Consider the following 25,528-nt stretch of genomic DNA (forward strand, 5'->3'; position numbering starts at 1 on the left):
ACCTTCCCGGTGCTTGAGTGATGGCGTCTGGGTCCGGAGCAGGCGTGGTTCTCCTTCCCGTGGTGGATCGGGGCCAGCCTACCTCCCAGCGCTTGAGCGATGGCCAAAAAAATGTAAGTAATGATTCTATTTACTCAGTGTAAGAGTTATCTTTCTCCTGGTCAGAGGAAGAAATAATTGAATTTGATTTAGAACCAGCACAGAGTATTTAAGGTTAAATTGATTTTGTGTGTGTGTGTGTGTGTGTGTGTGTGTGTGTGTGTGTGTGTGTCAAGGCTCTCTGTCGTCCTTTCATTTTTAATTAAGAGAGAGTGAAAGAGACACTTTTCTCCTCTTTTCCTTCCCTGGAAGGAGAGGGAAGTGGTTAAATCACTCCACAATCTCGTGGGTCATTGCCCTCCTTGAAACTCCCAAACAAACAGCCCTCTAACAGTTATGTTGCCCCTGCAAGGGTAAGAGATGATAAGACTAGAAATCCCTCCCTCGGCCTCTCATCACCCACACCTGCCCCTTTTCAGCAGGAAGTAGCTACATTTATCTGTTCTTCAGCCAGATGGGGAGAGCAAGCAGGTGGAGACAGCACTGCGCTGAATCCCTGGCCCCAGCAAGCCGAATTTTACGGAAGCAAAACTTAGCAACGGATAGGGAGGTGGAGGTAAATGTTGTTTTAGTTTATCTGAGACACAGCGGGGTAGGCAGCTGTGTTTTAGCAGTTCATCTTCCAGGAACAGCGACCTTCATGGATTTATCAGGAGGGGCAAGCCTTAGACTGTCAGCTTTGAGACCATCAGTCTCTGCTCTGTCTTTTGTTTTTTCCATTTCAATATGGTGGTGGTGAGGGGTGGATCCAGGGGGTGGGAGGCCACACCAGAGAGGAGCAGAATGCCCTTAAGAGAACTGCGGGAAAAACTCTTGCCACCCTGCCTTTGAACGCCTGCCCTAGAAAACCTGTGCCGGTCACTGTGAGCCAGTGTGTGGTATTCCAGACAGGGCCATTGGGCAGATGATAGGTACTTGTTACATCTGCCTTCTTGGGCCCCAAACTGTAAGAGGAGTCAAACTCAAGGGCCAGAGACAGTCGTCTAGGCACGGACTCCTCCCACTGGAGGAGCCTAGAGATTAAAGTTGAAAAATGGTTTTTGTACCCCCACGCTAAGCCTAGGAGACATTTCCGCAGGCAGCCAGGTGCAATGCATCTGAACTAGGAATCCAGGTGAGGCAAGTGCGCTCGGTGGGCGGGCGAAGGGCGCCGCGCAGGGCCTTGTGGGGCAGCGGGGCTCCTCGCCTGCGAAGCGGCATCGCGGGGGAGCGTGGGGGGTCGTGTCCCTTTGCCCCCCAAGTGCGCGCAGGATCTAGCGTTCCCAGCAGCGCCCTGGAGCAACTTGGGCGGGGATTAGAGGGCTGGGGTCACGGTTGCAAGGAGGGGCTTGAAACAGGAAGTCTAGGGTCCCAGGAGATAGGAACCAAAGGAGCGTGGCTCCCGCCGGGGTTCTTTAAAGCAGTCCCTTCACCCAGCTTTGCTCGGCTTAGACGGGAGCGTTCGTGGAACCTGGCGCCTAAGTAGCTCTAGGACTCCAACTTCGACTTAGCAACTCTGTACCCGCTGTCCTGGGCTGGGAGCGCCCCCAGGGTGGGTCCACCATTCGGGACTTAGCGGTGTGAGTCAGCCACGAGTCGCCCTTCACAGTGCACTGTGTGCGGAGCTTTCACACTTCTTGGCGCCAGTTTCTCCCTCAGAGGTTGGTGGCCTGTGTCCAGATGCCCCTAGCCTGAGCACTTTCAGGTGGGTGTAACGGGAGGCGTTTAGTGTAACTTTGAGCCCCCTCTGTTTTTCTGACTGTGGGACTCCTGCTGCTGCGGGGGTGGGGTGGGTGGGAATAGGGGAGGGACAGAGATTTGGGGTCCTGGGAAAAGATGCCAGTCCAGAGAGGAGCAAGCAATACAGCACTCTTAAAAATGAAGACTGCAACTTCACAGGCAAAGAGGAGCAAGCAATACAGCACTCTTAAAAATGAAGACTGCAACTTCACAGGCAATTGAAATCCGTGTTCAGAGGACGTACATGTGACTTGAGTCCTCCTTCCAAAGCTGGAGGCGGGGCGCGGGGGGAGGTTCTGTAGCTGCTAGGACCGTTAGAAGTTCCTTGGAAAGGTTGGCTCAAGCGACCACATTCAGAGAAAAGGGACAGACACAGAAGAGTGGGCTCAGAGTGGAGGGAAAGACTCACCTAAGATGGTGAACAGCCTGTAGTATGAAGACCAGACATCATAGGGCGAAAGGCAGAAACAGAAGAGCTACACAGCAGCCCTGGTCTCTAATGGCTCCTTTCTCCTCCAGCTCTGCCTCCTGACTCCCTGACCTTGCCCAAGAGGAAGAAGAGCTGACTAGTTTCCAGGTGATATGAAGTTGTCTTTCTCAGTCCAGAATGTATCTGTTCCCTAAGAGAGGGGGTGGGTGGTGGTAGGGTGGCATGGTGAGGCACGCCTGTCCTCCCTGCACTCTGGCCGCCTGAGGAAGGATTGAAAATCCAAGCCCAGGGTGGGTGACTTAGTAAGACCCTCACTCAAAATCAAAAGGCTAGAGATGTAGCCCAGTACAAAGGTCCTGGGTTCAGTCCCCTGAACCCCCACCCCCAAATCTTTCTTAGGGAAGGAGAAAGAAACCAACATTTATGGGTTTATGGAGCATTTACTGTGTGGTAGCCACGTTTGACACTGACTTATCTTTTTTTTTTTTTGTACCAGGGATCAAACTCGGGACCTTGCACTTGTGAGGTAGGTGGTAGCACCCCAGAGCTAAATCCCCTGACTTTAATACAATGGTGAGAAGTGGATATTTCCATTATTTCTGTTTTACCCCTCTAACATTGACTCAGTAAGGTTAAGAAAGTTGTCATATTTTACTAAATTTCTAAAGTATGGAGTCAGGCTCCTCTCTAAGTCAGTAGATAAGTGTTCCTACCCAGGGATTGAGTTTAAATTGTCATATCTAGGTGGCTAGGCCTAATCTTTGAAATTAAGTACTCTAGAGGGAATGCTTTCTCTTACCTGGTGCCCTTCTAAAGGTTTACTCTATCTAGCATATTGCTCCTTGGTTTATTCACTTAATCATGGCTACTCTGTGCTCTGTGCTCATTCATAAGAGCAGCACAAATAGCACTGGATACAGTTCTTCAATGTGTGTGGTTTCTTTGGGAGATGTAAATATACATGTGTAAAATAGTGATTGCTACTCATGTATACATTAAAATATAAAGAAATTATATTTACTGGCAGTTTGAGGAGGGCACTCAGTGGTGTCAGTATTAAAGGGGAGAAATCTGTGGACTGGATTAAGGGAGACTTCCTAAAAGAAGTGAGCTTTTATGTCTTTTTAAACTTAGTGCATATCTGTGATACATAATACATTCATTGTGGGGTGTTGGTACGCGTACACACTGCATCTTAATCATTTTTCCTTCCCCCTCCCATCTCTGGAAAAGCTCTATCTTCCAATTCCCTATTTATCTTTTATTTTACTCTTTAAATTCCTTATACTTCAGGTCTCATGTAAAAGAAACCATGCAGTATTTAAGCTTCTGTGCCTAATTGTGTTAAGCATTATGGTCTCAGAATGCATCCATTTTTGAACAAGTGACTCGAACATATTCTTCTTTATGGCTGAGCGGCACACCATCGTGTATGTGTATGTACTACATTTTCTTTATCTGTTTATCTGTTGATGGACATACAGGCTGCTTCCATGATTTAGGTATTATGAATTGTACAGCTATAAACATGTGTATGCATTTTTGACTATAGTGTGATGTCTTTAACTCTCAGGAGGATACCTAGAAAGAGAATATCTGGGTTGAATGGAATTTGAATTCTTTAGTGTTTTGAAGAATCTCCACAGTGATTTTCATAGAGGCTGAACTAGTTTACATACCTACCAACAATGAAAGAGGATTCCTTTTCCCTCACAAATCTGCTAGCATTTGTTGATTTTTTTGTTTTGTTTTGTTTTTGGTACATGGATCAAACTGAAGACCTTGCACTTGCAAGGCAGGCATGGTGCCACTTCACTAAATCCCCAGCCCTGTTGATTTTTGAGTTATTGATGATAGCCATTCCTTCTAGAGTAAGATGGAATCTTGGTGGTGTTTTGATTTGCATTTTCATGATGGCTAAAGATGTTGAAATTTTTTTTTCATATACCTATTGGCTATTTGTATTTCTTTTATGAAGTGTGTTTATTTCAGTTGCCCATTTTTATTGGATTTTTATTGAGGGGCTCTAATTTTTTTGAGTTCTTTATATATTCCAGATATTGGTCCTTCTCCGAGGAGTAACTGGCAACATTTTTTCCCGCTCTGTGGGCTTCCTTTTTACTCTTTGTTGTTTCTTCTGCTATGCAAGAGCTTTTTAATTTGATATCTGTTGATTCTTGATGTTATTTCGTGTGCAGCTGGGGTTCTGTTCAGAAAGTCCATGCCTATGTCTGTGTCTTTAAGAGTATTTCACTCAGTAGATATTTGATTATCTACTCTAAGTCAAGCACTGTGCTTCACATTAGGTATTCATCTACTAGAGAGCTGGGTCTGGAATTCTAGGTCTGGCTTCTAGTGTACATTTGAAAGTTGTCAATATTCATACGGCATTTGAAGCTACCAGAAAAGACAAGATCACGTAGATCAAGTAGAGTGGGAAGAAAGCCAGGATCCAACCTGGAGAACCCCAATATCAGTGGCTAAAGGAGATTGAAGAAAAAGTGGTCAGAGAAGTAGGAGAAAACCAGGTAATTGTGACCTTGAGAGTCCAGGATGAGATCATTTTGAGCAAAGTTGTGTTAGTTAGCTTTCTGTTACTATTACAAAATACCTGAAAAAAACCAATTTAAAAGGGGAAAACTTTATTTTGGCTCGCAGTTTTGAAAGTTGGCCTTCTTGCTTTAGGGGCTCTGACAAAGCAGTACGTCATGATGAAAAGCACAGGGTAATACTGGCAAACAGAGTGCAGCAAATCATCAAAAAGGTTATACACCATGACCAAGTTAGACTCATCCCAGGGATGCCGGGATGGTTCAACATACACAAATCAATAAATGTAGCACACTATGTTAACAGCGCCAAGAACAAAAACTTTATGATCCTCTCAATAGATGCAGAAAAGGCATTTGACAAGGTCCAACACCCATTCATGTCAAAAACTCTACAGAATATTGGTATAGTTGGTCTTTATCGCAATCTGATAAAAGCCATCTGCAACAAACCAAAAGCCAACATCATATTAAGTGGACAAAAACTGAAAGCTTTCACTCTAAAATCAGGAACAAGACAAAGATGTACACTGTCACCACTGTTGTTCAATATAGTTTTGGAAACAGCTGGAGTAATTAGACAAGATAAAGAAATAAAAGGAATAAGGATAGGAAAGGGAGAAGTCAAATTATCATTTGCAGATGACATGATACTCTACACACAAGACCCCCAAAATTCCACCAAAAGACGTTCAGATTTGATAACCAAATTCAGTGATGTAGTTGAATATAAAGTCAACATTCACATCAATAGCATTCCTGTATACTAATAACAGACTTAAAGAGAGAGAAATTAGAGAAACAGTCCCTTTCACAATAGCATCTTAAAAAATGAAATGGAATCAATCTAACAAGGGAACTAAAAGACTTCTACATTGAAAACTACAGTACACTGAAAAAGGAGACTGAAGAGGATTCCAGAAAATGGAAAAATATCCCTTGTTCTTGATAGGAAGAACCAATATAATGAAAATGGCCATACTTCCAAAATTGTTACACAGATTCAATGCAATTCCGACAGAATATCTCACAGAATTGGAAAAAAAAATCTTAAAAATCATATGGAACCAGAAAAGACCTGGAATAGCAAAGACAGTTCTGGGCAACAAAGGTAAGGCAGGGGGCATTACAATCCCTGACCTGAAATTATACTTAAAGCTACTGTAATCTTAAAAATCATATGGAACCAGAAAAGACCTGGAATAGCAAAGACAGTTCTAGGCAACAAAGGTAAGGCAGGGGGCATTACAATCCCTGACCTGAAATTATACTTAAAGCTACTGTGATAAAATAGCATGGTACTGGCAAAAGAACAGACCTGAGGATTGATTGAACCGACTAGAAGATGCGTACATAACTCCAAACACACTCAGCCACCTTATCTTTGACACAGGAGCCAAGCACCTTCACTGGAAGAAAGAAAGACAGCTCTTTAATGAATGGTGCTGGAGTGATGTGGCTTTTCACACACCCAAGATTGAAAACCAAACCCATATCTTTCACCATGCACTAACCTAAAATCAAAATGGGTCAATGATCTAAATATCACAACAGAAGCACTAAATGTGCTGGAAGAGAGAATAGGTAGAATGCTTGAGGACTTAGGAATAGGCAAAGACTTCATGAACAAAACCCAGACTGCATGGGAAATACTACAAAGAATCAACAGTCAGGACCTCATCTTACTAAAAAGCTTTTGCACAGCAAGAGAAACCAGTAACACGGTGAAAAGACAACCCACCGCACGGGAAAAAAATTTTTTACCAGCTATTCTAATAAGGGACTATTATCTAGAATATATAAAGAACTCAAAAACATCCACCGCCACCCCCCGATTTGAGGACCCAATGCAAAGATGGGCATCTGAAATGAAGAGACACTTCTCAGATAAAGAATTAGAAATGACAGATAAATGTGTGAGAAGATGTTCAGCAGCACTGGTCATTCGAGAGATGCAAATTGGAACAACGCTGGTATTCCGTCTCATTCCAGTGAGAGTTGTTGCTATTGAGAAATTGGTTGGTAATGGATGCTTCAGGGGCTGTGGGGAGAAAGGAACCCTTCTCCACTGCTGGTGGGAGTGTGGACTGGTGCAACCACTGTGGAAATCAGTGTGGAGATTCCTCAAAAAATTGAAACTAGAGGTTCCATTTGACCCAACTGTAACTCTTCTTGGTATCTTCCTGAAAGAATATCATACCACAGTGATATATGCACACCCATCTTTATAGTGCACAGTTTGTAATAGCTAAATCGCGGAAACAGCCCAGATGCCCACCAACTGACTAGTGGATGGGGAAGATGTGGCTTTTTTGTATATATACAATAAAGAGGGGTGAGCTTCGGACACTTATGGCTAACTGGACGGACCTCGAGACCATGCTCTTAGGTGAAGTAAATTGGACACACATGTTCAAATGCCGCATTGTTTTCTCTGGTGTGAGAAACTGAATGTGGCGATAAGGACTGAGATGTATAATGGATGTTGGAAAATGCAAAGAAAGTGTTCAAGTGGGAGGGGAAGCAAGAGAGGAGGGAGGAGGAGAGGGACGCAAAAAGTGAAAATGGAGGGGAAAAATGAAAACAAAGCTTTGTACCTATGGGGAGGAGGGTTGAGGAAGGGAATGGGATAAAATAATTTAAATTGCTTTCTAAAAGTTTCTATCAATTTATATCTCTTCTAATATTATATGAAGTTACTGTCTTTCTGACTCCCTTATTTATAATGAATGTTAGGTCTTAGTTCTTGCCCAAGTGGCTGGAGGGAAATCCTGTCTAATGATATAGGAATGTCTCTTCCTTGAGTTTGTAAGACAGGATATCTTTTCATATGTTTATTAGCCATTTGTTTTTCTTCGAGGAATTATTTACTTAGGTCATTTCTCAGATCTCTCTCTCTCTCTCTCTCTCTCTCTCTCTCTCTCTCCCCCCTCCTTCCCTTTTCCTTTCTTTTTCAGTACTGGGGACAAAACTTGTGGCCTCATGCATGTTAGGCAAGGGCTCTGCCTCTGAGCTATATCCCTAGTCCCAGTTCTCCATTTTTAACTAGAGCATTATATCTTTTTCATGTTGCTTTTTTTTCCGAGTACTGAAGATTGAACTGGGGTGTGTGAGCACTCTACCACTGAGCTACATCCCCAGGCCTTTGTTTGTTTGGTTGGTTTGATTGGTTTGTTTTTTTGTTTGTTTGTTTATTTTTTGAGACAGAGTCTCAATATGTAGTTCAGAAGGTTGGCCTTGAACCCATTATGTAGTTCAGGCTGGCCTCATACATGTGGAGATCCTCCTGCCTCAGCTTCCTGAGTGCTGGGATTACAGGCATGTACCACAACACTTGGCCAGACCTTTTTATTTTTTATTTTAATGTGTGGGTCTCACTAAGTTTCCCAGGCTGGCCTTGGACTTGTAATCTTACTGCCTCAGGCTCTCAAGGAGCTGGGATAACAGATTCTTAAGAATTCATATATCTTTAAAATTTTTAGTATTCTTCAAATTATTTTTGTGGTGGGGCCAGGGATTTAGGTCAGTGTCACTGTGCCTGCCTTGCAAGCTCAAGGTCCTGAGCCCTGAATTTGATACTCAGTAGCACACACACACACCTTTTCTTTTTTTTTTTTTTTTTTTTTTGGTACTGGGGATCAAACTTGGGCCCTTGTGCTTGTGAGGCAGGCAGCAGAACCACTGAGCCAAATCCTTGGCCTGTGGTTTGAGGCAGAACTCTGAAGTCCCTGTTACTATTCACCTTTCTCAGTGTTGCTGGGTTTACTCTTTGTACCATGTACATTCATGTAAATCTTTGCTCAGTGAAGAGGAATTCCTATTCATGGGTGTTTTAGGAACGTGTTACATTCAAGGACATGGCCATGAACTTCACTGATGTAAGACTTGTGTCTCACTTTTACTCCTGGAGCGTGAACAGCCAAGAGGCCTTCACGATGCTGGGCTCAGTAGCTCAGCGAGGCTCCAGGAGCTTGTCCGATAGCGAGAGTCACCCAGGAAGGAACACACCAGGCAAGTTGGCTAATAGACCTTTATTAGTCTGGCCAGACGGCACCTCCTAAGCCAAGTAGTTCAGGAAGGGCGCCCAGCTCAGAAACCGAGGCCATTTTATATTGGGCTGAAGGGGGGGTTTACACTTAAAACTTACAGAGAAAGGACAAAGGCAAAGAATCAGTTAATCTGAGCTAGTGGTCATCAGGCATATACTTGACCGTCACGTACTAATGATCAGCAGATTGATTATCCATTTTTCCATTTTCAATTTAGATTACAAAGTTCAGAACATTCCACTACAGGCAAGCAAGGAGTGGTGTGATTTATGTTGGGTCTCTGTGTTCACTACAGTTTCCATCTAGCCTCCCAGCTACTTCAAAGCAGCCACCCAACAATTCACAATTAATCACTAGTTATTCCATAAGGGGTGGGGGGAGCGACAGCCTCCAGGTCATTCGCTGGTCAACATGGAGTCGCTCTGGTTCAGCCAGGCTCCCACACTGAGAAGGAGTATGGCAGCTAGACTGCACGCAAAGGGCCCTGTATACAGAGAGACGGTGTTAGAGATCTGTAGCAGCTGGTTCTCAGTGGGTAAGGACGACTACTCTGGAAATTTTTGGTTTCCTTGGTTGTTGGTTCTTAAGAGCTGTAGGCTTTTAGAGTGACTAAACAGGGGCTTGAGATTCAGACATCAGTTTTAGCTGGGGTGTAAATCAGTGGTAGATCCCTTACTTAATATGCACAGAGCCCTGGGTTTAATCTCTGCCACCCCAAAAGAAAGAAAGAAAAAAGAGAGAGAAGCAAAGCAAAGCAAAGCATGAGTCATGTTAAACATAATCCCAGTGTTTTGGGAGATAGAGGTAGGAGGATCTCTTCATCTCACAAGGTCATACCCAGTCTACGAAACACAGAAGATCCCATCTCAAACACAAACAAAAAAGAATCAATTTTTCAAATCCCTATTTTAAAAGAGAAAAATGTAAAGATCTGTTTCTGCTCCTCCATTTGCATTTGTTCTTTTGGGGGAGTTGGGGGGGGAAACGTTTACATAACAAAAATGAACCATTTTTAAAGTGTGTAATTCAGTGCAAGTTTGAAACATTTTCATCACCCTGAAAAAAAAAAATCATACCCATCAAGCAGTCACTCCCTATGTCCCTTATCTAAAAAAATTCAACTATATTATGCACAAGGCAAGACATATTTTTCTATTTTCTGTTTATATAAATATGAGCAGGAAGAAAATGTGTAATCTTGTGTGCATATTTTATATCCATGTATTTATCTGTTTTACTTACAAAATTGAGTTCTGCAACTTCCTTTCAGTTAATAATACATGTTGAATAACTTTACATGTTAAAATATTTAAGGCCATCATCTCAGTCTTTTTAGTCATATCTCATTGATGTACTGGCACTTTATTTTATTTTATTTTTCTCATTGAGTTTATTGGTACATTTTAGGTATACAGTACAGTTACATTCATCATTGGGATCCTGTACCTTTACGTGACAGATCTTGGTTCTCATTTTTTCCCCTTATCCCTCCCTGCCCTCCCTTCACCCCCTCCTCCCTTCCCTGTTTATGAATACTTTATTTCCATTTTTTCATATTTTTTCTTTTCCCTTATTCCCGTTCCCCTACCCTTCCCACCTCCCCTACACCTTTAGCCCTTTTCTTCCTATTTCACATTGTCAGTTATATCATTAGGATCTTATGTACCATTATAGTTTTTCACACCAGAGAAACTATTCGGTATGTACTGGCACTTTAAATTGGTACTTTATTGACAGATATTTGAGTTATCAAGTTTTCACTATCATAAAGAATACTGAAGTAAATATTCTTGGTGTTTTTTGAGTACTTGTTCCAGTATTTCTGTAGGATAAATTTCCAGAAGAGGAATTAGTGGGCCAGAGATTTATAGACTTACTGCCAGCTTGCTCCTGAGCTTGCTTCATCCTGAGAATTCCCACTCTCCGCACTCCTGCTTCTCTCTTAATGTTTGTCATTCTCCACCCGCCTGAAGAGTGAGAAATCCACACTAGCTCTTGATCTCCCCTCCTCTTCCCCACCTGCTCTTCCTGCAGTTTTCCACTCTTCTAGTTCCTGAGCCCAAACCCTTAATTCGTCCCTGACTTGGTTCTCTCACCTCCAGATCGATCCATCAGCAAATCTGCCCACTCTCTTCACAAAATATATCTGGAATAATCCAAGCACTCCTCACCCTCACTGTGGTAACCCCCATCTAACCCACTGCCCCTTTCCGTCTCATCCCCACGCGTGCTCTCTTCCTCTCTGACTCACTGTTTCCCTGTCTTCTGCTCCTTTTTCTTCTCTCCTACCTGGTGTCTCTTCCCTCCCCTGTCCCAGACTTTTTCCATATGGCAATCACTATGATCGCCTAAAATTCCTAAGTCAAATAAAAACCTTCACACCTTGGAATTCTATGCCTTATAAAAAGGGACAAACATGAACTTGCACAACAATGTGGATAGATCTGAGGGAATTATGCTAAGTGAAAAAAGTCAGTATCAAAAGTTACATATATTTCACTTATATAACATTCTTCAGATGACAATTATAAAGTAGCAGAACAGGGATTAAGGTTGGGAGGAAGTGGGAAGTAAGATGAATCTGCCTATAAAAGGTTAGCACAAGAGATCTTGACAATGGAATAGCTCCGTATTTTGCTACACAAATCTACCCAGGTAATAAAATTGTATAGCGCTAAACACATCCTTATACAAATGAGCTTTTATGTACATAAAAACTGGTGAAACCTCAATGAGGTCTGAATTGGTGGCCTCATCCTCTTAAATGTAAAATAAATTATAACAATTATATTTGAAAATGTAGTTTTTCCTGTGGAAATTTTAGAAAATGCAAACTAAAATGTGTAATATTATTCCATTAAATATATTCCATTTTAAGGAATATTATTCAGCCTTAAAAAGAAATAAGCCTGCCATGAAAAGACAGGAAGAACCCACAGGTGCATTTCAGTAAGTGAAAGAAACCAAAGTAAAAAGCCTACTAACTCTGTGATTTCAGCTGTATGGCATTTTGGATAAGGCAAAGCTATGGTGGAGTAAAAAATACCAGTGATTGTCAGGGTTTAGAAGGGATGGAGAATCAAGAGGGAGAGCGAGAGAATTTCTAGGGCAGTGAAAATATCCTTTGTGTTACTGAAATGGTGGATATACATCACTATACATTTGTCAAAGCCTGTAGAATGCACCACACCAAGAATGAAGCCCAGGGTGAGCTACGGATGTGGAGTAATAATGTGTCACCCTAGGCTCGTTGACTGGGACAAGTGTGCCATCCTGGTACGAGGTATCAGTAGTGGAAGGTTGTGCGTGTGTAGTGGTAAGGGGTATGTGGGAATTCTCTGTACTCTCTGCTCAGTTTGGCTGTGAACCTACAAATCTGAAGTAAAAACTGTTTTAAAAAATTCAAACACTGCAGAAAAAACAAGCCAAAGTAAAAGTGTAGAATAAAGGTAATTTTGTTAAAAAATTCCTTATACCCAGAAACCAGAGAAAATGTCTTGTGAGATTTGATGTGTACCTTACTTACTGAATTTTGAAAATTTATATTGACTCATTACTATTTCTGATTCATATTCTTCTAATGCATGTTTGTATAAAATGGGATATACAGTATATACTAAAGTTTTTGCATTTTTCACTTCATATATTTTGTCCATCTTTTTTTTTTTTGCTGACTAGATGATCTCTTTCAGAAAATGTTCCTCCTAAAAGCTAGCAGAAGCACATTTTATGTACATTTGAAGAGATTCACAAATTCCCTAGAGCCCATCCGTAAACTTCTAACCATTTTAATAGCCTAATAGTAGTATGAAAAAATGCTAGTCACTATTCTAGACACTAAATATGCAAGACCCCGTCCATGTTGCACTTACACTAGAGAAGCAGGTACAAATTAAGAAAGAAATGTATATGTATCAGGTGATGATAAAATCCATGAAACAGGGTCAGGAAAGAGAGGGTATGGTAAGGTGGTAATGCTGTTAAGAGTTACCGATAAGGGAACACATTTTTCACTGACTCATTAGGGACCTCAGTTCAAAATCATTTTACCCTTGCCGGGGATTTAGCTTAGTGTTTCTGCTGCCTGCCTCACAAGGGCAAGGACCCGAGTTTGATCCCCGGTACCAAAACAACAAAACAAAACAAACAGCAACAGAAGCAGTGAAAATCACTTTCCCTGATAATATTCTAGCCATTGTATCTTCATTTTAAAACTTCTGATATTGTTGGTTCCAATCTCATTCATTTATTTATGCATTATCTGTTATTTTTATTTTATTTTTGTTGATTTGACCTGTCTTTCTTTTCTCCTTTCTGGGAACATTTAGAATTTTCTGGGTTTTTTCTTTTTTCTGTATATCCTTGGCGTTTTGAAATTTCTCCAGGATGTGGCTAAATATGCATTTTTTTGTTGTAATTATGTTTGCCAGTCATTGAGCCTCTTCACCTCTGAATTTTTCAGAACCAGGGAGTTTACCTTTGACATTGTGTGAGATTTTGTTGGAAGAAAAAAGGAAATGCTTGGAGCTGGAAATATAGCTCAGTGGTTAGAGTATGTGCTTGGCCCTGGGTTCTATCCCCAGAACCAAAAAGATGGAAGAGGAAGAAGAGGAAATGTCTTAACTGCCAATTTTATTATTCATTAATACTTACTATATTTTTTGTTGTTGTTGTTGTTTTTGTTTTGTTTTGTACCAGGGATCGAACTGAGGACCTTGCACTTGTGAGGCAGGCTGTGGAACCACTGAGCTAAATCCCTGGCCCCTTCTTTATTTTTTCACCCACAAGTAAAAAGACTTTATTCATTTTTGGGCCACTGCCATTCGGTATTTATATAAACGTTTACACACTTTAGTAAACACAGTCTTACATGTAGTGCAGCGTTATGGGGTGAAAAGACCCGTTAAAGTCTCAAAACTAAACATCAAGAGTCCACTTAATGTCCCACGTGCACAGGCGATTTCCCGTCATTATCCATCCATGTCTCTGGTCATGGATGTCCCTCCCCCCCCTTCTGAGGACCGGTACCTTTCATCGGCTGTACCAGACATGAGCAATCTGAACAGGAACAGGCCACCTACTCTGCTTCGCGACACCACCTCCCCATCTCCGTGCTCTGTTAAATGATCCTGTGTAGAATCTGAGCCATCGCTGCTGTCATCGGCAGCCGGCTCTCCCAGGAGGGCCATGCGAGCATAGTCATCCGTGCCTGTGGACTTGCAGAAGTGGGTGGTTTATTTCAGCTTCTCCTCCAGCACCTGCTGGCAGGAATACCCGGCAACTTCAGCAGGAAGAAAAGTGTAGGATTCTGGAAGGAAGTGGTCAGGAGGGTTGTATTTATCCAACACTGGATGATGGAGTCCCTGCCGCGGAGGTCAGTGATGGTCCTGGGGAGCCGTGTCCGCCCCCGACAAAGCGCAGGAAGAGGGGCTCCATTACCTCCCAGAACCACTGGATCAGGGACCCCTTCTTTTTTTTTTTTTTCTTGTCCCTTCTTTCCTTTTCCCCTCCTCCTTCTCTTGTTCCCCTTCTCATTTGAACATTTTCTTCCTATTTCCCAGTATCATATAGCTTTGGTTTCCCACATGAGAGAAACAATGAGGTATTTAATCGTGTGTTCGTTTTATCTCAGTTGAGAGTATGGTCTCGAGGTATCTATTTAGCTAGAAATGTCTCAAGCTTCTCCTTCTTTATGGCAGAGTAGTGCTCCATTGTATAAAAAGCCTACATTTTCTTTGTCCATTCATCAGTTGATGGGCATTTGGGCTATTTTGATGATGCGGCTGTTACAAAGTGTGCTGCTATAAATATGGGTTTGCATATATCACCGTGGTATGATGCTTTTGAGATTGAAGATTCTTGATTCTGGAGCTACGTAGCATTGTCCTCTCTCCTTTGATGTAGCCGAGAAGCCACGTCACGCTTACTCTCTTTCCAGAACAACCTATTTTTTTAATGTTTTGTATACTTATAAGCTGCTTTCTTGCTCCTTGAAATTAAAAAACTTCATCCTTGAAGTTAAGATATATGAATATGTTCATTTGTCTTTATTTTTATACATACATGGTGAAGAGGGAATACTTGCAGTTAAATTCTCTTTCAGGTTAAGCATATTTTTGGGTTGTTTTTTTTTTTTTTTCTTGAGACAGGGTCTCACTATGTAGTTGAGACTGACCTGGAACTCACTATGTAGCCCTTGCTGGTCTCGAACTCACAGCGATCCTCCTGCCTCAGCCTCCCGAGTGCTGGGATTACAGGCATGTGCCACCACACCTGGCCTGATTAAGCATATTTTTGTCATTTGTGTTACCAAACTGCTGAGGGTTCTTTTGCTCAATTCAGGTAGAAATCACAAATAGGCAGAGTTCAGCTCCCTAGTGTTAGCAGTTCTGAGCTTTGAATGCCAGCAGCTCTCAGCTGTTGTGTTAGTGGCCCTTCTCCCTGATCTCCTGGCAGCCAGAGCGAGCTGCTTACTGGCAACTCTCTAGAAGTTTTCTAGCAACTAGAGTTAGTAGCTCCTGGCAACCCTGTCACTGACCTTCATCGCCACCCTCAGTGTTTCCAGCCCTCTTTCAGTGCCAGCAGCCTTTAGTGTTACCAGCTGTTAGGGTAACCAGCTCAGCGAGATAAAAATCATGAACAGGTAAAGTAAAATGATCTGAAAAAGGTTCTAGGAGGACTTATCCTAGAGCACAGGGGAAGAGTAGGTGTACTGGCCTGATTAGGGTGAGGGGATGTGGCTTGCGTAGACAAAAAAGGACAGGCTCACACACGCACACAGTGTCAAGAGTTTCAGTCAGGGACAAGAGAGGGGTTCCTCCGGGACTGGAGTGGGAGCGTCTGAGGCAGTTGCAAAGGGTCAGAGTCATCTGAGAGGCTGCAAGGCAGTCATCTGGGATGGACCCACAACTAAAGCTTTCTACAGCCAGAACAAAAGTCTCAGCAGGGAGGGGTGGTGCACACCTATACTGCCAGTACTCAAGGCTGAGGCAGGAGGATCGCTGTGAGTTTGAGAACAGCCTGGGCTATATAGTGAGTTCAAGGCCAGTTTGAATTACATAATGAGACTGTGTCTCAAAAAACAAAAACAAAGAAACAAAAATTACACAAGTCTCCAAGCAGCTACAAAGCATTTGGCGCATTCATGACTACGCAAAAAAAAAGTGGAAAAGAAAAGAAAGATGAGAGAGAGAGAGAGAGAGAGAGAGAGAACACCTCTTGGAGGATGTTAGGCCCTTCTCTCTCCTTCATGATTTAATGTTTTTCTCATAATTTTACTTTTTTAAATTCCTCTGAGTCCCTTCCTCTGGATTCTTCCAGTTGATCTTTTAATTGACTGACGTAGTTTTTCATGGTCTCTAGCCTGATACTATGTTGCCTGCATCTCCATGGAGAGTTTTTATTTTGACTGTCATACTTTTCATCTTTGGAAACATGTTCTCATTCTCAAAGCGTCGTCCTTCCCACACAGGAAATAAATTCTGTGACTGTGCTGAGCGTGCTAAGAGCTCCGGCTGGAGCACAGATCTTCACTATCTTCAGGGAGTCCGCACCAGAGAGAAATCATTCACATGTGACTCGTGACACAGAGGCTTCAGTTACAACACCAATCTGCACTCGCGAGAGCGTCCACACTGGAGAGAAAGCTTTTGTGTGTGATGCACGTGGCAAAGGCTTCAGGTACAACCCCAGTCTCCAAATTCATGAGAAGATCATGCAGGGGAGGAGCCGGCGGAGTTCCCACCTTCACCTGAGGTCCACACGAGGGAAGCTGTTTGCAATGAAATTCTTGAAACACAAATCTTGGCGCTCATCAGGAAGTCCACACGGGAGAGAGACCGGTCACCGTGAGGAGAGTGAGGGCTTCCCTCAGAGCTCCGGTCTTCAGTCATCAGGCCGCCCAACAAGTGGCGTGGGTGGTGAGGGCTCCAGCCACAGATGTCTGAGTTACAGAATAAGAACTCGTTAAATGCCGTACTTGAGACAAGGGCTTCACTTACAGCAAAACCCTTCATGTTCACAAGCATCCACATCGGGTGCAGAGGCTAAGTACGCTGGAGTCTTCGCATCTTTCCACGTCGACACGGGAGAGAAGGCCGGCTAGTGTGGCGTGTGGTGTGTGGCGTGTGGCGAGAACGTCTCCTGGGGCACGCGGCGCCCCTTCTACCAACGAGCCTGTTACTCAAGACAGCTCCATGAGAGTGTTTTGTTTTGCTTTCTTTTTCCGGTACCAGGATCAAACTGGGAAGGCAGGCGCAGCTCCTCTGAGCTAAATCTCTGGCCCACCTGTGAGTGTTTTGCCCGCCTGTGTCTTCAGCTCCTAACTCAGCACCTGGCACAGAGTGGCCGCTCCATAGGTGTGGGTGAGGGTCCGCGTGTGAGAGAATCCCCGTTCACGTGATGTGCATGGTAAGGGCTTCAGAGTCCACACCTTTCACTTCTTTTTTTTTTTTTTTTTTTTTTTAAATAAAACACCTGCTGTGTAGTAAAGATCTCAGTCAGATCAGTTTTCATCATAAGTTTACCCTGAAGAAGAGAAGCCTTGTTAACATAATGAATAGAGTAACGCACTTAATCAGACAAAAATGGTCAAATTATTAAATCAGTATAGTAAATTTAAAATATGTATCTTCAACACAAGGCAATCCACAATCCTTAACACTGTGCCAATTATAAATGTATTTTTGGTCTTCTAAATTAAAGCATGTATCTAATTACCATCTATGTTAAAAAAAAAATCCTATGAATACCCTAAATGAAATTCTGTGTCATCCCTGGAGTGACTATCGTAACACAAGATTGACTCAGTGAGAATCTGGTAGTAGTAGCTATTTTGTTTCATACTTCATCTCAAAAAGACACGTGAAGACTTGACAAATGAGTTATCTGTGACCAGTGACTAACAAGGTTTTCCTGCTGGGAAAGAGACCCTTTGCCTAGCAGAACGCCCTTTCAGGATAAAAGCCTCCTGACCCTACGTTGTTGTTATGTCACCAGGCTGCTGGATGCGTCTCACAGGAGATTGTAGAAGTCACCAGATGAGGCGTGTGCAGGGTAAGTGTCCACGAAAGAGTTAGCTAAGGAAAGAGGCTGCAGCCAGGTCTAAGGAAGGAGCAGGGGAGAGAGAGCAAGTGTGAAGGGAAATGAATAGCGAGGAGAGAGAGCCCTGAGGAGCTGACTGGGCGGGTAGAAAGGACACGAGGGTGCTCGGAGGTCTCTGCAGACTCTCCCAGTGCAGGGCTGTCCCAGGAAGGCTGTGCTAACCAGAGTGTGGTCTGTGGTGAGCAGAGATGAGCCCCACGCCTGTGAGGACCGTCGGAGACCAGAAACAAAGGAGCTGTGGTGGGGCCCCGGGTGGAGGCTGCCCGCTCCTGCATTTCCCAGGTGGCCCAGGTCCGGGGGACGTTACCCCTCTGCATTTATCTGTGATTGGCTTATTTCACTGAGCAGAATATCCCCGGGTTTCATCCGTGTTGTAGCATGTGTCAGAATTTCCTTTTTGCGGCTGAGTAAAATTCCATTTTATGGATACACAACGTTTTGCTTATCCACTCATCTGTCGACAGATCCAAGGATTGCTTCTACATTTTAGTTCCTGGGAACCACTGTACCACGGACGCAGATGTACCAACATCTCTCCAGGACCCCACTTTTCATTCTTTTGAGTATACGCCTAGAAAGGGAACAGCTGGATCCTATTTTCAGTACTTTGAGGAGTCACTGTACCATTTCCCGTGGTGGCTGTACCTCTTTGTGGTCATTTCAGTTTCTCTCCATCCTTGTAATACTTGTCATTTTCTGTTTTTATTGCTTTGTCTATTTGAGATGGGTTCTTGCTGTGTTGTCTGGATGGCCTTGAACTCCTGGGCTTAGTGCTCTGTCCAACCTTTGCTGCAGGTTGGACATATCAAAATGGCCTAGACCACGTTGAGTGAAGAATAATTGTCTTGGGTTTCGTATGAAATACATAATGGTTGCTGTCTGTAATTAACAGAACTTCTTCTTTATATTTTTATTACAACATTTTTATTTATTTATTTTTGAGACAGGGTCTCACTATGTAGTTGAGAGTAGTTGAGACAGACCTGGAACTCACTGTGTAGCCCAGGCTGATCTCGAACTCACAGCGATCCTCCTGCCTCAGCCTCCCGAGTGCTGGGATTACAGGCGTGCACCACCACACCCGGCTGATTACAACATTTTTAAAAAGACAAGTGGCCCACAGGTTACAGGTCGCAACATTCCCCTGCCTCACTCTTGAGTAGCTGGGACTATAGTCATGTGCTACCACCACTGGCTTTATTTTCCTTTTTTTTTTAATAGTAGGTATCTTAGTGGGTGTGAGGTAGTATCTCATTGAGTGTAATTTTGATTTGCATTTCCTAGTCATGAGTTATGCTGAGTGCTTTTTATGTATTTATTAGGATTTGTATATCTCATTTGGAGAACCGTCTAAGACTTTTTCCTACTTTTAAATTGGGTTGTTTTTACTGTTGTTGAGTTTTAAGGTTCCAGACATATTTTGGATATCAATCCTTTACTAGATATATGGCTTGGAAATATTTTCTCCTGTTCCATGGATTGCCTTTTTACTCTGCTGATGGTGCCTTTTTGCGGACTTTTTTTTTTTTTACATGAAGTTTGTCTCTCTTTTTTTTTCCGTCTTGGGGATGATTGAACCAAGGGCCTCATATATGGTAGGCAGCACTGAAGGGTCACCCTAACTCTTGATTGATTTTGTTTTCTTTTTTTGCCTGTGCTCTTAGTGTTACATCCGTGAAATCATTGCCAAATCCAGTGTCACAAAGCATTTTGTCCTATGTTCTCTTCTAAGAGTTTTATAGTGTGGGGTCTTATTTTAGTTACTATTTAAATGTGGTATGTGTGGGCTGGAGATTTAGCTCAGTGGTTCCGGTGCCTGCCTCACAAGCGCAAGGGCCCAAGTTCGATCCCTGGTACCAAAAAAACAAAACAAAAAAAATGGCATGTGTTAGCTTTTCTTACTCTAAGATAAACAGCTATGAGATAAGCAGTTTATTAGGAGAAAAGGACTATTTTGGCCTGCAGCTTTAGAAGTCCTAATCCATGATCAGTTGACCTGTTGCTTTGGACCTGTGACCACATCTCATATTATGATAGGAGTTCACAGTGAAGCAAAACTGTTCGTCTCATAACCAGGAAGCAAAAGGAAAGAGGAAGTGGTTGGTCTGGCGCTCACAATCCCCTTCACGACAGGACCTAAATGGTCTACAGGCCTTTCAGTAGGTTCTTCCTCTTAAAGTTCCACTAAGCCTGCCAGTGATGCCACCCTGGGAACCAGACCTTCCACATACGGGCCTTTGAGTACCATTCAGGATCCAAACTATCACATGGTGTTAAGTAAGGGTCCAGCTTCATTCCTTTGCAGTGGACAGTGTCCCCAGCACCTTTTGTTAAAAAGAGTAGTCTATTTCCATTGAATTGTCTTGGCACCCTTGTCGAAAATCATTTGACCATGTTTGTGAGAGTTCATTTCTAAGCATTTTATTCCCTTTTCCTTTTTTTGTGTGTGCTAGAGATTTGACCTAGAGCTTTGAAAGATGCTAAGCATGTGCTCTGCCATTGAGCTCTACCTCATCCCCTGTTGCCCTTCTTCAAATACTCTCTTCCCTTGGGTTCGACACATTCCAAGCTCTTGGATTTCCCCATTGCCTAGAGCTGCCTACCTCCATTGTGGGCTTCTTTTAGTCTGTCATGGGCCATGAATGCTGTTTCTGGGTCATCGATACTGTCTCTTCTCACTCTACATACTACCTGAAGATTGCATTTCTGCAGATGTCTCTCATGGCAACCATAACTCAGATCTCTCTCCTGTGCTTCTGGCAGACAACTCAAATGCCAACTTGATGTCCTGCAGTGCACTTCATTCTAAATCGGTCTAAACAAGAACCTGTTACGTTCTCATTCCTTTTCCTCTCAAAAGCCTGTTCTTTCGATACCCACTCCCATCTGTCCTGTTTCCTGAACCAGAAACTTGCCGTCTTCCTATACCTCACTGTTATATCCAGTGAGTCAGCAAGCCCTGCCCATTCTACCTCTTAATTTTTCTCAAATTGGCTTCTTCATCCCCATTCTCTGGCCCAATTAAGGCCACCCTACAACTTTTCTTTCTTGATTTGGTCCAACAGCTTCTGAACGTCTTGCATCTCCTTCAGCATATTCGGCATACTGGAGTCGGAGTGTTGTTTCTAAGATACGGTTCTAGCACTGTCTTCCTTTTTCTCAAAAACTTTCATAGAAAAAAAACTACGTTAAGGTGACTTATAAAGTCCCTCCAGGAAAGGCTATGGCTCAGAAACCTAGACTCATCTCTTGCCAGAAACTCCCTAAAACCCCACTCATACTGGATTTTAAGCTCCGTTTGTCCTCTCTTGCACCATCTTGCCACCAGGGGCTCTTCAGTGCTATTTCTTTCCCCTGGATATGCCACCATGACAACCCCATCTCTGTCCTCAGCTAATTTCCATTCTTACAGAGTGTACCCCAGAAGTCTCTTTCTCTTTCCTGAGCCACCAAGCGTGTCACTGGCACCCTGCGCTTTCCCTGTCAGCACTGCCCTCCTTCACTGAACCTGACCTCCCTGCCCTGTGAGCTTGTTTTAGACAATGGTGGGCAAGGTGTGGGAGTGTCTACTGCACTGAACAGGAGGAGGCTCGAAGCTCCCTTGACCCCTTCCTGTGCCTCCAGACCTCCTTCCCTCAGCCCCTTAGCTTCTAACATTGCTTGATGAGGGTGTCAATATTAGTGTTTTATTTCCTGTTCCTACTTAATTATTTTTATTTTTAATTGATACAAAATAACTATGTGGTACAGTGATATATATATATATATATATATATATACACATATACAGATATATATGTCATAATGATCAAATCAGGGTAGTTAGCATTTCCATTTCCTTAAATATTTATCATTTTTTCTGATGGGAAACTTCAAACATAAAAAATAACAAATGATAAACTGGAGCGCCCTGCCTCAGTGACCGCTCCGATCCACCTGGTCCTCTTGCCTCTTTCCCAGACTGTCTCCCTCCTTTCGCCGGTCTCTCTCCAGCCCATCTCCCCGCCTGGTCCGCCCTTCTCCCACCACCTGCCTTCCTCCTCTCCCTTTTACTCGCCGCCCTTATGACTTGCTCCCCTCTTCTCCCATGTGCCTCCTTTACCCCTGCCCCTCCACCCCAGCCCGCTTGCTCCTCAAGCCGCAGACCCTGGGCCCAGACAGCCCCTCCTCCTGCAGGCCATCTGCCCCGACACTGGGCCGATGATTCCCACACTTCCTCATGGGGCCTTCAGTTCCCTGTCCGTGGGGCACCCGGCTGATCCCAGAGCGCCTAGGGATGTGATGCCCGGCACCCTGGTGACCTGGTGAACATGGAGGACGCTAGACGATGATCCACCTTCTTCAGTGAAGGGTCTCTTTCCTGCTGTTTGGGACCATGTCTTGAATCTAGTGCCTACCTCCATTCTCATTCCTTACTGCAAATAAGAATGAGGACTCACTACTTTTGTGTAAGGGACTCCATGGAGAGAGAAGCTGAGGGAAAATCACAGGTGGAGCCTGAATTCTGATCACCCCTACTGACCTCATTGCTTAAGTCAGACATTCTGAGACACACAGAAATACAGCAGGACACAAAGAGGCACCGTAACCCTGCAGAGAGGGAAGCCTGAAGTGCACGGCAGCTTTCGCCTGAGGGTGCTATGAATGCAGTTCTTTACTCACTTTTGGCCCATTTCCCAATTCTGCTTGCCTCATTAAAAACAGCAACAACAACAACCACCAAAAAAAACCCCTCAAAACATTTTGATATATGTGTAGCATTTGGCTTGGTTTTTGTTGTTGTTGTTGTTATTGTTGTTTTTTGGTACCGGGGATTGAACTCGGGTTCTTGTGCTTGCAAGGCAGGTGGTGGAACCGCTGAGCTACATCCCTGGCCCTGTTGTTGTGTTGTTTTGTTGTTTCAGTACTGAGGATTGAACCAAGGGCATTTGCTACAAGTCTAGTCCTTTTATTTTATTTTATTTTGAAACAGGGTCTCACTAAGTCTCTAAGTTGCCCAGGCTGGGTTTGAACTTGGGATGCTCCTGCCTCAGCCTCCTAGAGTGCTGGGACTACAGTCATGTGCCACCATGCCTGGTGTGTGTATATGTATTTTTACACAATATATGTTGTTTGTGGGCTGTAGTTTTAATTTTGTGCATATTATGCCCTGGACTTCATCTTGCTACCTTTTCCCCAGCTGTCTACTTTTAAGATCTGTCTATGTGTATACATAGCATCTGTGTTTCTAGTTTCCAACCTATATCCTTAAGTGCCTTCTCCATATTATACACTTCCATTTCCTCAGGGACAGAAGGACACCTAGACCACCTCTCTACCACTGTGAACAGTTCTGAATGAACCATGCTTACTCATGCTTTTGATACCACAGAGTTTTTGGCCTAAAGGCTGCTCCAGTGTAACCTTCCACCACTCACACCCAAGTGTCCTCACTGGGATGAGAAATCCTTCATCGTAGGTCAGTTCAGTAAGATTGTCTGGGCATTGACATGCCTGGGAAGGGAAGGCATTTTATCAAGTCCACAAAAGAACTTCTGGTTTTGCTGAGGTGAGGTGAAAGTTTTCATAACTACTTTGTATTTTACAGATTTTCCTGAACTAAGTATCTACATAGCAATCTATTGAAGTCTGAAGCAAGCACGTGCACATACGAATCAAGACATACTCTCTCCACCTTACCACAGCAAGCATTAGTTAACTGGTTGTTGCCTTCATTAGGTGTTATTTATAAAGAAGCTGCTTGCCACACTTCCCTTGCAACCTCTACAACTCACTCTTACAGTTAGTACGATTACAGGTGTTACTGTTACGTGTCACTCCACAGTGCCCCTCACTTTCAGAAGTAGATGGATTTTACAGCAAGTTTCTTTTACTTAAAAAGGTTGCTCTTGCTCTTCCCGTCTGGTTGGTCAGTCAGTCTGGAAAGGCACTTCCTTTGTAATTGTGCCCTGATACCATCCAGGCTTCCGGCCAAACTATGACAGATGTAGGACCAGTAAGGGCTGAGCTAGAGAACAGTTCATGATTCAGTCCCCAGAGAAACCATGGCTTGTGTTTCCTGCGTAACCTCGTTCCAGGTGTAGCACTTCATCTCTATTCTGGTAATGATCTGGAATAATCGTCTTCTCTGCCCATAAGGGCTTTCCCGCTTTGAGAATCCACCTCCTGGAGAAGAGGGAGGGTTTCCAATAGTCCCATGAAAGCTGTGACCCTTTCAAGTAACCCTGCTCTGGAATTTACAAGGTAGCAGGGTTTAGGAAGGGATAATGGTTTCCTACGCAAAAAATAGGCATTTTACTTTCACACTATATTTTAAAATGAGAAGTTCTAAACTTTGGAACAGTTTTTCACAGAAAAATAAAGATGGTAGAGAGAGTTCCCATGTACCCTTAGTTTTCCCCGTTACTAACATCTTACATTAAATGATTGCTTTACACTTGTTATAGTGAACCAATATTGATTAGCAGAACATTATTAATAATTAAAATCCATACTGATTTCCTTAGTTTTGATGCAGTGCCCTTTCTTGCTCTTCTAGGATCCCATCCAGAATACTACATTACATTTACTTGTCTCCTTAGGCCCTTCTTGGCTGTGTCAGTTTCTCAGACTTGATTTTTTAAAATAGATATTATGAGGTATAATGTGCACAAAATAAAATACACCATTTTAAGGTACAGTCTGATGCATTTTGATAAACGTATCCCATGTACCCACCACCACGATCCAGGTACAGAACATTTCCTTCAGTCCCCAAATTCCTTTGTGATACCTGCACCCACCCTAAATCCGCAGGCAACACTGATATTTTGTCCCTTTAGATTAAGCTTGCGTGTTCTAGAATTTCATTTCGTGGTATTTACCATTTGATTTCTTTCAGTGTACTGTTTTTGTGATTCCTATGTGCTGTCGTGTATCGCCGAATGTGTTGAGTAGTGTTCAATTATACTAATATGTTACAGACTTTTTTCCCCATTGCATGACACTTACCTAAATGTTGCCTCTCAACTCCCAGTCTACCCTTCGTCTCGCTCTATGGTAGCACCGCCCCTTTAGTTTCTTCTTTCTGTGGGAACAGCGCTGACTTCTGCCGGTAGATGACGCTAGAGGGCCATTGCACGCGGACAGAACTTTTCCCGGTTCCATTGTGTGCTTATTTTAGTTTTCTTTTTCCTACTGTCCTGCAGCCAGAGACACACGCGTGGGGACGTGCATTAAGCAGCCTGACCCAGATGTGCGCCCTCATCACATTATGCGTCTGAGCGCCCAGCCCTAGCTCGGGCCTAAGTTGGTACAGCCCTCCCAGTGAGGACTGGGTTCACTTAAGGCCTTGCGCTGTCCCGATGGAGGGGAGGCCCTGAGGCCCTCCCACTGTGTGTAACCGCCGGCTTCTCCAGACCAGTTTCCTACAGGGTTGCTTTCAGGGGCCCTTCAGACATGGATGCCATGCCTCCCAGGCCTTGCACCATTCTGCCTCCAAGTAGCTTCCTGACTCTTGGGCTGTTCTGTGTACCGCCTGCCAGCCTGCGCCCGTCTGTACCCGCGGTGTGTTTTCCACTCACCTGGAGACCCTGGACCAG

The 25,528-nt window shown here is 43.5% G+C and overlaps 1 long non-coding RNA gene across 4 annotated transcripts in view; it reads left to right on the forward strand.

The window, feature by feature from the left end:
- The first annotated feature begins 1,275 nt into the window (after window positions 1–1,275).
- The window catches only part of LOC104863489, a 28,572-nt gene continuing 4,319 nt past the window's right edge, over window positions 1,276–25,528 (forward strand). The window contains exons 1-4 of one of the 4 annotated variants that reach the window (XR_004518595.1): window positions 1,999–2,395; window positions 2,745–2,774; window positions 16,318–17,255; window positions 17,844–17,900. This is a non-coding gene — a long non-coding RNA (uncharacterized LOC104863489). Of the gene's footprint in view, window positions 1,784–1,998; window positions 2,396–2,744; window positions 2,775–16,317; window positions 17,256–17,843; window positions 17,901–25,528 lie in introns of those variants that run through there. The other 3 variants (XR_004518596.1, XR_004518597.1, XR_780588.3) reach the window with 3 other exon arrangements.

Source organism: Fukomys damarensis, unplaced genomic scaffold (genome assembly GCF_012274545.1).
Source record: "Fukomys damarensis isolate Sample0158 unplaced genomic scaffold, DMR_v1.0_HiC HiC_scaffold_23, whole genome shotgun sequence".
Taxonomy (NCBI): domain Eukaryota; kingdom Metazoa; phylum Chordata; class Mammalia; order Rodentia; family Bathyergidae; genus Fukomys; species Fukomys damarensis.